General features: G+C 41.6%; 1 long non-coding RNA gene across 7 annotated transcripts in view; it reads right to left on the bottom strand.

Moving 5' to 3' along the window:
* Positions 1–825: 825 nt before the first annotated feature.
* The window catches only part of LOC131831737 (uncharacterized), a 130,216-nt gene continuing 114,041 nt past the window's right edge, over positions 826–17,000 (bottom strand). For 3 of the 7 annotated variants that reach the window (XR_009353783.1, XR_009353778.1, XR_009353780.1), the window contains 6 exons: positions 13,437–13,644; positions 12,325–12,379; positions 10,298–10,550; positions 7,956–8,342; positions 5,444–5,595; positions 826–1,367 (listed from right to left, as the gene is read on the bottom strand). This is a non-coding gene — a long non-coding RNA (uncharacterized LOC131831737). Of the gene's footprint in view, positions 1,368–5,443; positions 5,596–7,955; positions 8,343–10,297; positions 10,568–12,324; positions 12,380–13,436; positions 13,645–17,000 lie in introns of all 7 variants that reach the window. The other 4 variants (XR_009353781.1, XR_009353782.1, XR_009353779.1 and 1 more) reach the window with 4 other exon arrangements.

The following is a 17,000-nucleotide window of genomic DNA, read 5'->3' on the forward strand; positions in this document are numbered from 1 at the left end:
AAATATTCCAAACCAGTCTCCTCCTTTTATAGATAAGGAAATTGAATTTGTCACTTGTCTACCTTATACTGTTAAGTTTGAAACTGAGCTGGGATTCGGATCCTGGTATAGACCCTGAAGGATAGGCACATTCCAGTTGAGGGAACAGTAAGGGCTCAGGCAAGGTTGATACTCAGGCAGTAGACACCAGTCAGTTGCACTTGCACCTTGCCTCACCCTATATTGTCTGTTCTGATTGATGGGTGCCCCTGCTAACTCATTAACTATTCTGAATGTCATCCCCTGGGGAAAGGCACATCTCATTTCCTGCTCCGCTAAATCAGTGTAACAGAAGGAGAGAGAGTTTTTAATAATGAAGTACTAGGAAGCAATTAATCTCTTAGTGCTGCACAATGCTTGATATGGCACACCTTTCTCCGAAGATCTCACTGACGGAGTATGAATGTACAAAACAGTTCTATGTGTTAAAAACAAGGTAAAGGACAGGGCTAAAGAACAAGCTGAATCTAACGTCATGATTCCATTTATAAAGTTGAAAATTTATGTTAGGTGAAGTACTCACAGGTGTAAAATTAAAAAGGACAAAGCAGGTTTGTTTTTGGGTTTTGTTTGGTTTGGTTTTTTTTTTTTTTTTTTTTTAAAGATTTTATTTATTTATTTGAGAGAGAGACAGTGAGAGAGAGCACACGAGAGGGGAGAAGGTCAGAGGGAGAAGCAAACTCCCCATGGAGCTGGGAGCCCCATGTGGGACTCGATCCCGGGACTCCAGGATCATGACCTGAGCTGAAGGCAGTCGTCCAACCAACTGAGCCACCCAGGCGCCCCTTGGTCTGGTTTAATTTGGTTTTATGGTATTAAGTCTTTACTCTGGGGACAAGGAAGTTAGGAAGGTGTAGCAACTCACAAGGTCTTCTGGGGCATGGCAATTTTCTATTTTTTCAATACTGGTATTCATTTTGTAACTAGTCATTACCCTACACATCTGTTTTGTGCACTTTTCCATATGTTATATTTAACAACAAAAAATGATCACTATAGCAGACTGAAGTTTGGTTTCTTTTTTGAAGGCTGGGAAAGTAATGTGGACAGATCATCAGGTTCAAGGAACAGTTGCTTGAAGACGAAACAAAGGAGCCTGGGAACAAAGATGCTAAAAATGGCATCACAATTAGAATGTGGAGATTAGCTATCAACTTCTCACCATCCCTGCGTGGAGGAGAGCCCTTCCCATCCTCTCACTCCCACAGGGAGCGGTGGCTGTCATAAGCATTCTTGATTAACAGCGTTGTATTTCGAACACTTTCAGGAGATATGGCCAGCCAGACTTCCAGGAAAAACATACAATACAGATCTTGATAGTAAATGTGCTGAGAAAGTAAAAAGAGTAGAATGAATCATTGATTTCTGAATCATTGATTTTTTTTTCTTTTTTTTTTTGCTCACTGTCTCATTTATCGGTGTTCTATTCAATGGCATTAAGTACGTTCCCAATGTTGTGCAACTATCACCACTATCCATTTGCAGAAGAGTCATTGATTTTTAAACAGTAAAAAATGGGCACAAGGTCTCAAGTCTCATATCATTTTTGGACAGATGACGGAAGGAGGGAAGTTTTGTCTGTACGCATGGGGAGGGAGACCGTAGTCTTGCGGGGGGTGTGTTTTCATAAGGGGGCAGTGACAGTAAGTGTCCCCTGCTGCGCATTGGCTTGCACGCAGAGTAGCTAAGCAAGGACACTATGTGATCACCACGTGCAGCCTTTCTGCAGTGGTGCTATTGGACCCTAAGCACCAGGACTTGCTGTGCTGGTCCCAAAGAGAGGCTGCCTGAGAGGACCATGGGAAGAACTGACATGCCTGAAGGTGGGTCTAACCTTCGCCAGAGCTGCAGTTCTTTGTGTTTTGGTTTGATTCTACAAAAGTATTCTCTTGCTGCATGATATGCAAAATTAGTGTAATTTTGGAGGTGGAAGGGACCCTAGAAATGATTTATTCAAACCCTCTCACTGTCCAGTTGCAGAATCAAGGATGATAAGAAGCCCGAGGAGAGTGATACCGCCGGGGGAGCTAGGCGCTGCAAAATCCTGCAGCTGCTGCACTCATTTTAAAATTAAAGGGACTGAATTCTTAAAACCTTTTTCTTTTGCTTTATTTTGAATAGCCAGAACCTCCCAGGAATAATAAAAGCACAGCTAGAAATCTCTAATCTGGTGGGGTTTCTTTCCCTTTAATTTTACCACATGTGGACCCTGAAATTGTAATAAGGAACAGGACCAAACATAGTAACTCACCATATAATGCAATCTAACCCAGATGTTGACGGCAGGCTGATTTCTGAAGCACAGGCTGAGAGCTTGTTTCAGAAGTGGGGAAACACTGGGATTCTAGAATAGCAGTCATAACCCTCAGCTAAATGTCCCTGTAGAGCTTGTAACCAAGGCCATTCCTGATACACAGAAATGTTTTATATTTATGCCCTTTGTCCATTCTCAGCTTCTTCCCTCCTCTTTCTTTCCTTCTGTGAGCCCACGTTCCCACATTCCTATTATTTCCTCCTCTCTCAGTTCCCAGGAGCATCTTGCTTGCCCTTGGGTTTTCGGGACCTCCCGTTAGAACATCCTGGCTAGGACTGCGTTTCTAAAAAAGTATATGACTCATAAGACTATTTTCCTCCATTATCAAAATCCCTTACTATCATTCTCAATTCCAAAGTGTGCTAAGGGGAGCCTGGGTGGTTCAATCAGTTAAGCGTCTGCCTTTGGCTCAGGTCATGATCTGAAGGTCCTGGGATAGAGGCCGGCATCTGGCTCCTTGCTTAGCAGGAAGCCTGCTTCTCTCTCTGCCTGCCACTCCCCCTGCTTGTTCTCTCTCTCTGTCTGACGAATAAATAAATAAAATCTTAAAAAAAAAAACAACACAAAAAAACCCCAAAACACCCTAAGAGTCCTATGCTGACTTCCCAAGGTAATTTTATAATTTAATCAGGGTTTATGGAGGAAGGACCAAATTATGACTGACTGACTAATATACATACGTTTATTTATTTATTTATGTATTTACTTATTTATTTTAGAGAGCAAGCACAAGAGCCAAGGGAAAGGGAAAGAAGCAGACGTCCTGCTGTGTGTGGAGTCTGCCTCCGGGCTTCATCCCAGGAACTCGAGATCATGAGCTGAGTCAAAACCAAGCCAGACACTTGAGTGAGCCACCCAGGCACACCCCAAATCATGACTTTGGAAAGCCATAGGCACTTTTACTTTTAATGGGCTCCTTACTCCATTAAAAAAATATGAAAAATCATATTGTACAACTGCTTTGGAAGAAAAATAAATACAATCCAGACTGGATTCATTATTATTTTCCCCTATAATCTTTTAAAAAGTAAAAACGAAAAAATATCGTAGGCCCTAAGCATTGTACCTACCAAGCCTCCAGCGTACTTTCTGTGCCTGTTAGTGCTTCCTGAAGACTGGCGGGTTACATTAGGGTATCAGACTGTGTTGAGTTATCACTACGATGCTTTTGGTTGTAAATAATGGAACAAAACTCAAATGGGCTTAAACAACAAGGGGAATTTATAGGCTCACAGAGCTGGTCAAGTTCAGAGACTGCTATGGCTTAGAGTCAGGTACCTTCCCTTGTGAAACTTCCATTCCTCAGGTAAAAACAGAGACAAACCAGTCATAGACCTCACTTTTGACCTGCCCATTGGCCACTGCTTTCCCTGCCTACCTTCTTATCAGAGCTCACCTCCATGACGAAAGGAGCTGAAAAAGCCAGACATGCTTTCTCAGTCTCTCGGGGGGCTACGCTTTAGACACATAGCCACATTTTGGCCATTGCAACTTCAGTGAAAGTATGCTTCCAGGTTTCCTCCCCCTTAGCTGTGCAGGAAGTTCCCATTCCTTCTGTCCTGCTTTGGGATATGCACAGGCTTCTGCAACAGTCTTGATTTCATGAGAGGCCACGTGGACCACACTTTGAAGGTGGCAGAGCACAAAGACCCAGTTTTGGGTTCTTGATGACCTTGCTGAATTACCCAACCAGCCCCGAAACTCGTACCTCTGAACACTTTCATTAAGTAAGATAACAAATTTTTAGCTGGATATTCTATTACTTGCAGCTTCCTACAGATAACGAGAAAACAAGGGAATGAACCCCAGATTTTCAGATATTGATACATGCTATTAGAACAATAAATATGATGCAGGACTGCTTCAAACTGGAGGATTATAGAAAGGCTCTCTAAAGTGATATTTGAGCCTGATGGAGCCAGCCAGCCAGAGATCTGGAGGCAAGGTGCTTTAGACCGAGCAAACGGTAACTCTAAAAGTCCTAAGTGGCAATTACTAGAGTGAATTTGAAGAACAGAAAGAAGTCCCTTGATTGCAGTACAGCGAATAAGGGGAGGGAGTAGAATGTGAAGTCAGACAAGTTATAGGTCATTTTGCTTTTTTTTTCTCAGAATGCCTTGGCACAATGGTATATTCTGGAAAACTGGGTGGAGGGGACATTTTAAGGATATCAAGTGGCAAAATCTCATTTTGTAAGCAGCTGCTTAGTGTGCATATTCAATGTGGTAGCACTATCTGCCCCTCTCCTTCATAAGTAGCGTCGTCCAGCTCCTAAGCTCCTTTTCAGAGAACTGTACTCCTCTCACATATGGTTGCCACAGGAGCAGCTCTATTTTATGAAAGGACCTGACTATAGTTTACTGGACCAGAGATGGGTATCTAATCTAAAAAGGCTTTTCCCCTAGGGGTTTTGGAATTGGGGGCAAGGGATCAAGTTAATGCCTTGCACATGGCTAAAGATGTAAGATATAAAGCTTGGAAAATGTAGTCATATCGTGATCATATGAAAAATCAATTGGTTGTCTATCCTGAGAGGAGGAGTAAGGGAAGGACAGCCCTAATGGAATTCAAGTCCCTGGTTCCTGTAGGTTCCCAAAGCCCAGCCCCACTTTTCCCTTTTTGGGTTTGGTGATTCCATTTTTATACCATGGTTTATTTCAGGGACCTTTTAGGGGAAAGGGGAGATGTCAATAATTGGAATCAAGGGTGAAATGTTAAAATAACAAATCTTAAAATATAGAATTAGCTGAGTAAAACTGAGGTGGGGAGCAGTAGTGATTCAGAGGTCCTGAGCTGAATGCCTATATTCCTAGTTATGTAATAGCAAAGCAGTTGATTACTATTGTCTCTTGAGGACCATGAGCCTATAAAGATTTCAGTAGTGGAGCACCTGGCTGGCTCAGTCAGTGGAGCATGAAACTCTTGATCCTGGGGTTGTGAGTCTGAGCCCCATGTTGGGTGTAGAGACTACTTAAAAATAAAATCTTTAAAAAAAAAAAAAGATTTCAGTAGAAGTAGATATATCCACCATGTATTTATTTATTTTGTTCTATCTTTAGGAAAACTAATTTCTAGTTAAAGCTGGCTTACCTCTAAGTATATAGAGAACAACAGAGTGTGCTTTAAGAAAACAATTTTTTTGCTCATAACCAGTGATCTGTGACCGCTCTTGCTTCGATAATTGTCTTGCTAAATTGTACGAGCCAAATTCTTTTTTCTTTTTTAAAGATTTCATTTTTTATCTGAGAGAGAGAGAGAGAGAGAGAGAGAGAGCATGAGCAAGGTGAGGGGGCAGAGGGAGAAGCAGATTTCCTGCTGAGCAGGGAGCCCAAATCAGACTCTATCCCGGGACTCCAGGATCATGACCTGAGCCAAAGGCAGACACTTCACTGTCGGAGCCACCCAGGTGCCCCTGTACCGGCCAAATTCTTAACAGCACTCTAAGATCTGTGCATTAATTTGGAAATTTGAGAGAACCTAAAATCTTATTACTCTCCTTCCCTTGCTCCAACCCATCTTTAACTTTTGCAAATTAGTACCAGGGCTTTGTACATTCTTTTCTACTAGGCAGAAAAGTTCCCTTTCCTCTACTAACTTTACCATGACTCCAGTTCTCCCCCACCTCTCTATTTGAGCTTGCATCCTGAAACTTCCTGAGAATTCAGATCTGGATTAGGTACTCTTGCTAGGAACTCTTATAACACTGTGTTCCTACTATCACCTCATTTTACAACTGCTTTCTTGTCTTTCTGCACCACTGAACTATAAGTTGAAAGCTGGGCACACAGTACGGTTTTATTTTTTATTTTTTTAATTTTTTTTTTAAGATTTTTTCTTTATTTATCTGACAGAGATCACAAGTAGGCAGAGAGGCAGACAGAGAGAGAGGAGGAAGCAGGCTCCCTGCAGAGCAGAAAGCCCGATGTGGGGCTCGATCCCAGGACCCTGGGATCATGACCTGAGCTGAAGGCAGAGGCTTAACCCACTGAGCCACCCAGGTGCCCCACAGTACGGTTTTAATAAAGAGTGTTGCATGAATGAATCGAAAGTTATAATGAATACTAAAATAATATATGCAAAGTATTTGACATATAAACAATCAATACTTTTTTCTTGTTTCCTTTTATGATTCATAAAAAAACCCTAGAACCTGAGAACAGTAAGGCATACTGAATATTGCCCTACAGTGGGAACAGCTATGCAGATGAAACCGGGGTGATGCGAAAATTTAACTGTTTGGCCAACCGTCATAGCAGATGCCCAATAATTAGAACAGAAGAGCCTGGCCTTCTACTTAGAAGAGATGACTGGCCTTCCCCCAACAACAGAACATAAATTCACTTATTAATAAACTGAACATATGGTGACTATATCTAAGAAGAATTGAAGTTAAATTGATGGAAAGTTATTGTGATACTTTGAAAGACAATCCAAGTAGTTAAATTGACACTACTTGTACTGATAAGAACTTACTTATAAAATAATCAATATCTCTTTTATATATTAGTGACAGTCATTAAAAAACAATATTTCCAAGCATATAAAGCATAATAAAATCTAAGAATAAATTTAAGGTATACCAAGCATGATTTAAAACTATACAGCTTTACTAAGGATCATAAAAATACTTGAATAAGAGGGGAAAGAGCATGTGCTTTTAAAGATTCTTCGATATTAAAAGATGATAATTCTCCCCAAATCGTTTTACAAACACTGAAATTTCAAATAAAACACCAAAGTTTTTTTGGTAAAGTTCTTGTTGAAAGATAACATACATACAAAAAGTACATGTATAGCGCATCTCAACACATGTGTAATTATTTTTAAATGGGGTTAAGTTCAAAGGCTCTCTGAAGTAAAATGGAGCAAAATAGCCCATAAAATTTCAATTTAAAAAACTAAAATTTGGGGGGCGCATGGGTGGCTCAGTGGGTTAAGCCTCTGCCTTTGGCTCAGGTCATAGAGTCCTGCATCAGGATCTCTGCTCAGCAAGGAACCTGCTTCCCCAGCCTCCCACCTGCTTCTCTGCCTACTTGTGACCCCTCTCTCTCTGTCAAATAAATAAATAAAATTTTTAAAAAAGTTAAAAAAAATAAAATTTTGGAGCTGGTACTCTAACATAGAAATTGACAGAAAAGGATAAAAAGCCCCCTCCCCCCAAAAAAGCTCACGAGAACATGTATAAATAAATATGGTTAATGTAGCATTTCAGACTGTGAGTTAATCATAGAATCTTTAATGGTGCTAGGAAGATTGTGATATCAGTATTTAACTGAATATTGGATTTAAAAAAGAAATATAAATAAAATCAGAAAAGATCCAGAATAATATATAGCTTAAAATTTATTATTTGTAAGCATGCCATTAAAAATTGACATCATAATAAAGAAGATTGATAGACTTGTCTGCATACATTTAATACTTCTCTGTAGTGAACATCCTAACGTTAAAAGGCAAATGACAAATTAGGAGACAGTGTTTGCTATCTTCATTAGGTCCCAGGCAGTGTCTGATAAGATCAAGGTGTGCTTTATTCTAGTGAGTTTATGTACAGATCCTGGAGTCAGATTGCTTGGATTTGAATGCGAAACGGCCCACTTACCAGCTGTCTTAGGTCAGGTTCCCTAGAAGCCATGGCTGAGATGAAGATTTCTATACAATTGACTTATCAAAGATGTTCTCTTCAGTGAAATCTAAAGAAGGCAGGAAACAGGCTAAGACAGCGGGATAACCTAGTAAAGATAAGGGTTCAAATGAAGCTTTACCTCAGCCTGACCTCACTGGAAGATGTAGAGCAAACATGGTACCATGAAGTCTTCTGGCCTTGAAGCAAGCAGGCTGGGCCTCTGTATCCTCACTGCATCCGTCAGTCATTGTTCGTTGGCCATCCAAATACTTGGGACAAACTGAGGACTATTTTCCTGAGAAGGGTGCAACTCTGAGTTGTTAGCCACCAACCATCATGGCGGCTAGATGATGGCTGGATGCACTAGATGGACAAGGGGATTGGGAGATAGCACTAGCAGCATCTTCCAAAATAACTAAAATCAGTCATCCTGATTGAGTTTCTTAACTTTGAAGCTTTCATTTCCTCATTTACAATGAAAACATATCAATGCCATTGGGTTGTAGGAGTTATGGTAAGGAATAGTATGTCAGGAAAGAGTAACAAAAATACTCAAAAGTTAGCATTTAGTAGAGTTTTAGAAGTATAAATGTTCACTAATAGTAGAATGGGAAAACTGCAAAGACTGGCAAAGCATAAGTGAAGAAACAGAATTGTCCAAAATATCAGAATATTTTCTTTCACTGTAACTATAGAAATGCAAACTTAAAGCAAATAACTATTTATTTCTTATTTAAGAGACAAAATCAAAGATGATACTCAGTGTTAGCAAGGTGTCTGTGTGGGAATAGAGCAATCTCTTACATTCCTAGCAAGAGTATAAAATGATCGGGGTGCCTGGGTGGCTCAGTGGGTTAAAACCTCTGTCTTCGGCTCAGGTCATGAACCTGGTGTCTTGGTGTCCTGGGGTCCAGCCCTGCATCGGGCTCCCTGCTCAGCAAGGACCCTGTTTCCCCCCTCTCTCTGCCTACCTCTCTGCTTATTTGTGATCTCTGTCTGTCAAATAAATAAATAAAATCTTTAAAAAAAAAGTATAAAATGATCGATTATTTTCTGGAGGGCATATTGAAAATCTGTCTCAAGTTTTTAAATCATGTATACTTTCTTAAATGTGCATTCCCATTTCCAAGAATTTATTTGCAGAGAATTTGGCATAGGAATTGGTAAATACTTAAAAATACAAAGAAGTGCATACGTAGTGTTATTCAAATATTGGAAAATTGGCACGAGCTGATAATTAAGAAGGGATAATAATGACAATGCAGTTACTATGAAGAGAAATGGTATAAAAATATACTTACTGATAAGAAATTAAGTCCAAATTTGAGTCAAAAACACAAATTAAAAAATTGTATCCTGGGGAGCCTGGGTGGCTCAGTTGGTTAAACAACTGCCTTCGGCTCAGGTCATGATCCTTGAGTCCCGGGATCGAGTCCCACATCGGGCTCCCAGCTCCATGGGGAGTCTGCTTCTCCCTTTGACCTTCTTCCCTCCCATGCTTTCTCACTCTCTCTCTCTCAGATAAATAAAATCTTTTTAAAAATTGTATTCTGATAATAAGACACAATTTCTAAAAACATTTGGAGGTAACATACACTAGTGGTGATTATCTTTGTGAGATGAATTATTTTTATCTTCTTTGTGCTTATTTGTAGCTTTCTGATCTTTCTGCAGTGAAGAAGTGACACGACAGTAACTCACAAGCTTCGGGCTTCTCAGGAACTCAAGCTGGTAGGTACAAAATGTGAGGGTGGCCTTCAGCCACAGTTTAGTTCTTTTTGATTTCCTGCTATTTCTGCCAAACCTAAATTTGTAAGCAAATGCTTGGAACATATTTAAAGATAGAATGAAGATCAGTTTCAAGCAAACAGATCTCTTCAACACACAGACACAAATCACTATGAACAATGAGTGCACATCTTTTTACCTAAGGAAGAAAAAGAAAATCTTTCCTGTAAGAGCGACTGGTGAGAGAACTACCTTAGGTTGTTGCTTTGAAACTTGATTCACACTCATTCGAGGAATCATTTCTTCAGTGTACTCATTTTATTCTGTCTTTAGGCTCATTGACTATTTGGGCAAGATAGCAAACTGTATCAATCAGAATTACAACAGAAAACAGATGGCACAAAGGGGTAAGTGAAGAGAGAACAAAGGGATAGTTTACAATGCTGTGCGCAGGGCTCAGAAAAGGCATGACATCAGGGCTCCCTAGCAATATCAGAGAGGTTGAAAGAATGAGAAGGAGGAGCTGTTGTTTGAACCTTGAGAAGCCAACTGAGAGATGCAGGGGCTCGGTAGAACACAGGTCACCATACCAATCACATCCGGCTCCTGTCCTTCAAGGGCTGGCTCAGCACTTCAAGCAGCTTCCATGTCCGGGCACCTCCACACCAACAGAAGTGTCCACAATCCTCACAGCAGGGGCAGAGAAAAGAGAAGCCCCCACACCAGCTCTTCAGTGCAGCTAAGTGGAGGTGATGGGTCATTTCTGTGTACGTCTCATTGGCTGAAGCAAGTCATGTGGTCTTGCCCAACCACAAGGGGCTGGGGAAGAATCCTCATATGCACCTGAAAGGAAAAGAGAACTAGAAACACTGGTGAAAAACACGGACAGAGAGTAACCCCTGTTCTTTTGTATTACGCTGCATTCCTTTGTATGAGAGACAAATTCTCACCCAACCTTGGGACATACTCTATGCTGTGCCGTGTCACAGTTGCCACTAACCACACTGAGCACCTGAATGTGACTTGAGATGTGCTGTGCAGGTAACATAAACCTCAGAGTTTTCAAAGACTTAGTATAAAAAGTAGAATGCAAGATAGCCTATTAATGGTTTTCATTATTGATTATATGTGGAATGGTAATGTTTTGAAATACCAAGTCAAATAAAAATACATCATTATTTATTAATTTTATCTATTTTTATTTTTTAAATGTGCTTTCTTTTTTAAATTATTTTTTTTTTTATTTTTTTTAAAGATTTTATTTATTTATTTGACAGAGGGAGATCACAAGTAGGCAGAGAGGCAGGCAGAGAGAGAGAGGAGGAAGCAGGCTCCCCGCTGAGCAGAGAGCCCGATGCGGGACTCGATCCCAGGACCCTGAGATCATGACCTGAGCCGAAGGCAGCGGCTTAACCCACTGAGCCACCCAGGCGCCCTTAAATGTGCTTTCTAGAAAACGTTGTGGGTGTCTTGTGTTGTGGCTCGCACTATATTGCTATTGAACAGTGCTGTTCTAGAGAGTTCTCTTGGTTCCTAAAAGAGTTTCTAATAGGAAAAGATAGGGCACGTGGGTGGCTCAGTGGGTTAAAGCCTCTGCCTTCGGCTCAGGTCATGATCTCAGGGTTCTGGGATCCAGCCCCGCATCGGGCTCTCTGCTACGCAGGGAGCCTGCTTCCTCCTCTCTCTCTGCCTGCCTCTCTGCCTACTTGTGATCTCTGTCAAATAAATGAATAAAATCTTAAAAAAAAAAAAAAAAAGATAAAGAATTACCAATTTCTCTTAGAATTCTCCACAGGATGAATCATTACTTTAATTGCTCCTGTAGGCAAGCAGCTACACAAGCGTGAAGGTTTTCTTCTTTTATTTTAGTGTCTAATTTAAAATTCTTTATTAAAATTCAGGATCAGTCTTTTTTTTTTTTTTTAACTCTCCTCCATAAAGGCAAAGCACAGGTGGCTTGTAGAGACCATTATTCCATGGAGAGTCTTTTTTATAAAACGTGTTTAAATGTCACTCAGTTCCATTAAAACAAAGGAGCCATTCAGTAAATGTGTTGCATTTTAGTTTTTTACCTTCTTGTAGAAACTCATTTCAAAGACTTTGACTGCTTTCTTATTAGGAAAGGGTACACAGAAAGTCATTAACTTTACCTTTTCCTGCATATTGAGAGCTAAAGTTGTAGGAAGTTCTTGAGATTTCTTGGAAATATGGTCTAACAGTAGCTATTTTTTAAAAAATATTTTATTTATTTATTTGACAGACAGAGAGAGAGAGAGATATCACAAGTAGGCAGAGAGGCAGGCAGAGAGAGAAGGGGGAAGCAGGCTCCCTGTTGGGCAGAGAGCCCCATGTGGGGCTCGATCCCAGGACCCTGAGATCATGACCTGAGCCGAAGGCAGAGGCCTAACCCACTGAGCCACCCAGGTGCCCCTAACAGTAGCTATTTGATGGCCTGTGCCAGAGATGCCCCCTTTGCCCCTTCAGTCCCCTCCCTTCCCATAGACCCAGCTCTTTGCCCTAGAGGCTGACCTGCAGCTCTGTACTACAAGGTCTGGAATGGAGGTTTCTGGTAGAGACTAGAAGCAGGGAGTAGATCAGGGTCAGGGTATTTACTTACCTGCAAGGTAGCCTGGGGCTGTCTATTTAGGGTTGAGTCAGAAAAGGGCATCATTCTTTTTTTTTTCAAAGATTTTATTTGTTTATTTGACAGAGAGAGACAGAGAGGTCACAAGTAGGCAGAGAGGCAGGCAGAGAGAGAGAGAGAGGGAGAAGCAGGCTCCCCGCCAAGGAGAGAGCCCGATGTGGGGCTCGATCCCAGGACCCTGGGATCATGACCTGGGCCGAAGGCAGAGGCTTAACCCACTGAGCCACCCAGGCGCCCCTGAAAAGGGCATCGTTCTAAACAAAAGAGTTCAATACGGAAATTAGAGTACTGACTGAGCACCACTGCTTTTTGTCATGATGGCAAGTTCCAGCACTGGCTCACTCTGCTCATCCTTGTGGGTCTAGGAGTGGTGACAACTTTGCTGCTCCTACCCTCAGATGGCTGCCCTAGCCCTCGTGATTCCCTAATACTCCCTTGAGTGCTCCTGAAGTAAGTGTGCCATCTGCATTCGACTGTGACCCGGACACCGTGCCCGCTGGCATCTGGTGGGAGGGCTACCTCAAAACAGGGGCTGTTGAGTGTCCTGGCCAAAAATGAAGGACAGAGGAGCTGCAGTTTGAAGATATTTGCTTAAGTCTAGGAACATAAGACATATATTTCTGCCTGATATTTTGAAAAGCTCTTACAATGTCTTAGGACAACAAACCCTGTAATATGACTAAGATAAGAAAGAAAGGTATCAGGATGCATCTTATATGCTGTAGTTTTCTCTCTGGAAAAGAAATGTCAGTAATGGCACTACACATTAAGCTCTATACTCCACAACTGTTGGTCTTCTAAGAAGATACTCGCACTTCTTTTAGATGGGAACTTCAGAAACGTCCTTTGTTTCCCCACTGGTACAATGAAGAGTTTAGACAGGATTATCTTACATATCCCTGTGCCCTAACATTCTGTAAGTCTGTGGTGTTTCAGTCAAATTTGTGAAATATGGCTTTGGGGCCTTCAGCTTGGTGGAGGCGAAAGTGCAGCTGCCTTCGGTTGTCCTGAATCTGGGTTTATCCGACACCAGCCCCTCCACCACGCCCCCTAAGCTCGACCCCAGTGAGATCCAAGTTGTGTACCTAAGGTGCACCGGTAGAGAAGTCTGTCCTGGTCCAGAAGATCGGCCCCCTGGATCTGTCTCCAAAAAAGGTTGGTGATGACAGCGACAAGGCAGCTGGTGATTTGAAGGGCCTGAGGACTGCAGTGAAACTGACCATTCAGAACACACAGGCGCAGACTGAAGTGGAACCTTCTGCCTCTGCCCTGATTACCAAAGCCCTCAAGGAACTGCCAAGAGACAGAAAGGAGCAAAAACACATTAAGCGCAGTGGAAATGTCACTGTCGATGAGATTGTCAACATTGCCTGACAGATGTGGCTCCGATCTTTAGCCAGAGAACTCTCTGAAACCCTTAAAGACATTCCGGGGACTGCCCAGTCCGTGAGCTGCAATGTGAAATCATAGATGATATCAATAGTGGTGTGGTACAATGCCCAGCTAGTTACAAACTACAAAGGAAAATATTTCAATAAGGGATCATTTGATAACTTAAAAAAAAATCATGGAATAACATAGTGAAGTAAATGTGTGGACTTCTCTGAAGTAACGGGATGAATATTTTGCAAAACAAACTTCACCTTCCCACCTAAGAAATCAGACATAACTATTTTCACTATGCCCTTGAAAGCACCTTGTAAGAGTACATGGTCCTAATAGCACCAAGCTGGGTCAGAGGTCAATGAACAATGGCCCATGGACCAAATGCAACCTGCTGCCTGTTTTGTGAAGTTTTCTTGAAACACAAGCCATGCTGATTTGTTGATCTATTGTCTATGTCTGTTTTCTCACTACCATAGCAGAGTTGAATTGTTGCAACAGAATTTTTATCAGTCCACAAAATCTAAAATGCTTACCATCTAGCCCTTTACAGAAAAAGTCTGCCAACCCCTGGCTTAAGATGTATAAGCAGCTGGGGCCCTGGGTGACTGAGTGGGTTAAAGCCTCTGCCTTCGGCTCCAGTCACGATCCCAGGGTCGAGCCCTGTGGGATCGAGCCCCACATCGGGGCCCCCTGCCTGCCTCTCTGCCTACTTGTGATCTGTCTGTCAAATAAATAAATAAAATCTTTTTTAAAAAAAAAAAAAAAAGATGTGTAAGCAGCTGACATACCCCAGATCCTGATAGTGGGTGATTAAAGGTACAAATAAAGGTCACATTTTGAAAGTACCAGAATTAAGTGCTCACTTCTGCAGCACAATTAGTGAAAGCAGCAAAATTATAACACTTGGTATGTATGACGCTTAAAAGACAGTCTGGTAATCCGAGGATCTGAGCTCACTTCCATTCTTGACCAGCTTAATCTTGTGAGAGTTACCTAATTTTTCTTAATTGTAAAATCACATGAGAGAATACATGGAAGGCCTTAAATTTCCATCCGAAAGTAAAGAGTTATTAAATATTAATTTTGACACTGCAGAAAAGAAAAGTCTAGGTCTTTGAAGTTAGAAGGTTGGAAAATTCATCATATGGCCATAAAGCTTAACATGCAATGTTCAGTAAATTACTGAATAACCATCTTCCTCCCATTGCCCTCATAAAGCCACTCCTCAGGAAAAAAAAAAAAAACACACACACACAACAACAACCTTGAATCTCATAGGCAGGTGACATACTGGGAACAATGCAGGGGAGTGAGAAGTCCAACAGAAGAATTTGGAATGAAGTCCTCCTAGCAACTGTGTGCACTAGGACTCTGGCAAGGAGGATACTGGGGTTTCATAGCTCTCAATCTATAAAAGCTTCTGCAGTTGGCTCCACGAAGAGGCTCTGCAATGGAACCTTCCAGCTATGCATTTACAGCGGACTTGAGTTCTGAATGAGGAACAGACGACCTGCCAGGAATACCTGTCAAAGGTCAAAGTTGGAGCAAAAGGGGTTTAGAGATGTCGTGCAAGGAAATCCTCAGGAACAGACTGAGGTTTAACAGGATCATCCTTCCGTTCTTATTTTCAGAACAATAGGGGATTTTTTTTTTTTTTTTTTTTAAAGATCATTATAAAGAAAGCTAATTCTTCTCTTCTGGCAGCACAGGGTTTAAAGTCCAACAATTCACTCCTGTTTCTCTGCCTGAGCTGGAATTCAACAGATAAGAAGAGAGTCTTAATGATTAATCAGCCCAAACACTGCTCTGAGCAAGAAAGGGAATTTATTTTCATTTTACAGATGAAGAAACTGAGGCCCTGAGGGATCAAAATACCTATTTGGTCGTATAGTTCTTTTGTGCAGGGTGAAAATGAGTCCCTGAGTCTCTGATTTCTGCTCTACTCTTTTTTTTTTTTTTTTTTTGTCTAAAGCAGCCTGCTTCTCCAGAACCCAGAACTTGGGTAGATGACACTGGTCAAGCCTCTGATCTACTGAATGATGTTGGAGGATCTCTCTGTGGCTTTGTTTTCTCCTCTGTAAAATGGTCAGAATGCCCAACTATCCTTCCTCATGAGGATGATGAAACTCAACTGTGATCAAAGACGTGACATTGCGATTCAGTGGATAGGGCAGATGCTTATTTCTCTCTATAAAATTCATTCCCTTCTCCCTGGTGAACCTCACTTTACTCCAGCAGCCGTACACCCAGTCACAGAGAGTAAGTCACGCTTAAACCATGGCAGCCAATGGTGGTCCCATCCCCTTTGCCAGTGATTGTGCTAGAGATTGTCATGTGACCCAGAACTGGTCCAGATGATAGACAAGAAAGCCTGGAGAAGGGTGTGGAAAACCTTAAGGAAGTTCTTTTCTACCTGATAAAAGACACAAGTGGTAACTTGAAAAGTTTAAGTGTTTGCAAAGGATGCTCTGGTATTACAGGGAGGACATAATGGGTGGAACAAAGATAAGTAGCATTTAGAAGCTCATTTTCTCAGCAAATATTCATGGTGGGCTCACCAAGTGTTAGGCACCGAGAATACAGCAGAGAAAAAGCAGATCTAAATTCCTGTCCCATGAAGGTTACATTCTAGTGAGGGGAGACAAGATAAATGAGCACAGTATGTAGTATACAGGGGAGAAGTGTAAAAGAAACAGGAAAGCAGAAATGAGAACACAAATGATTAGGGACTGAAAGTTTTAGACAGGATGGTGACGGATGCCCTCAGGGAGAAAGTAGCTTTTGAATAAAAGCCTGAAGGAAGTGAGGGAGCGAGCCTGGGTGGAGTCTGCAGTTAGAATCACTCAGAGGGCACAGTGAGGTGGCTGGTGTGTTTGCGGTGGAGTGAGCAACATGGGGAGGGATAGAAAGTGTGATCAGTGGTATGGACGGAGCCTTTAAGCCACCATGGGTCTTTGTTTCTTACTCTGAGTCACAGTGGAATCCTCTTTGGAAGGTTTTGAACAGAGACGACTTGATCAGACCTCCATTTTAGCAGGATCATTCTGGCAGCTTTGTGCAAATAGACTGAAGAGGGACAAGGCAGAAACGAACCACTTAGGAGAAGGATATTTGATAATACAAGTGAGAGTCACTGGTTGTCTTGGCCAGAGTGTTAGTGGAAATATAAAAGGTTGCCCAGATTCTGAATAGATTTTGAAGATGGAATTGTCAGGACTTGTTAAAGGTCAGAGTGGGGTTTGAGGGAGTTGAGGACAACTGAG

The sequence above is a fragment of the Mustela lutreola genome, chromosome 5 (genome assembly GCF_030435805.1).
Source record: "Mustela lutreola isolate mMusLut2 chromosome 5, mMusLut2.pri, whole genome shotgun sequence".
Taxonomy (NCBI): Eukaryota; Metazoa; Chordata; class Mammalia; order Carnivora; family Mustelidae; genus Mustela; species Mustela lutreola.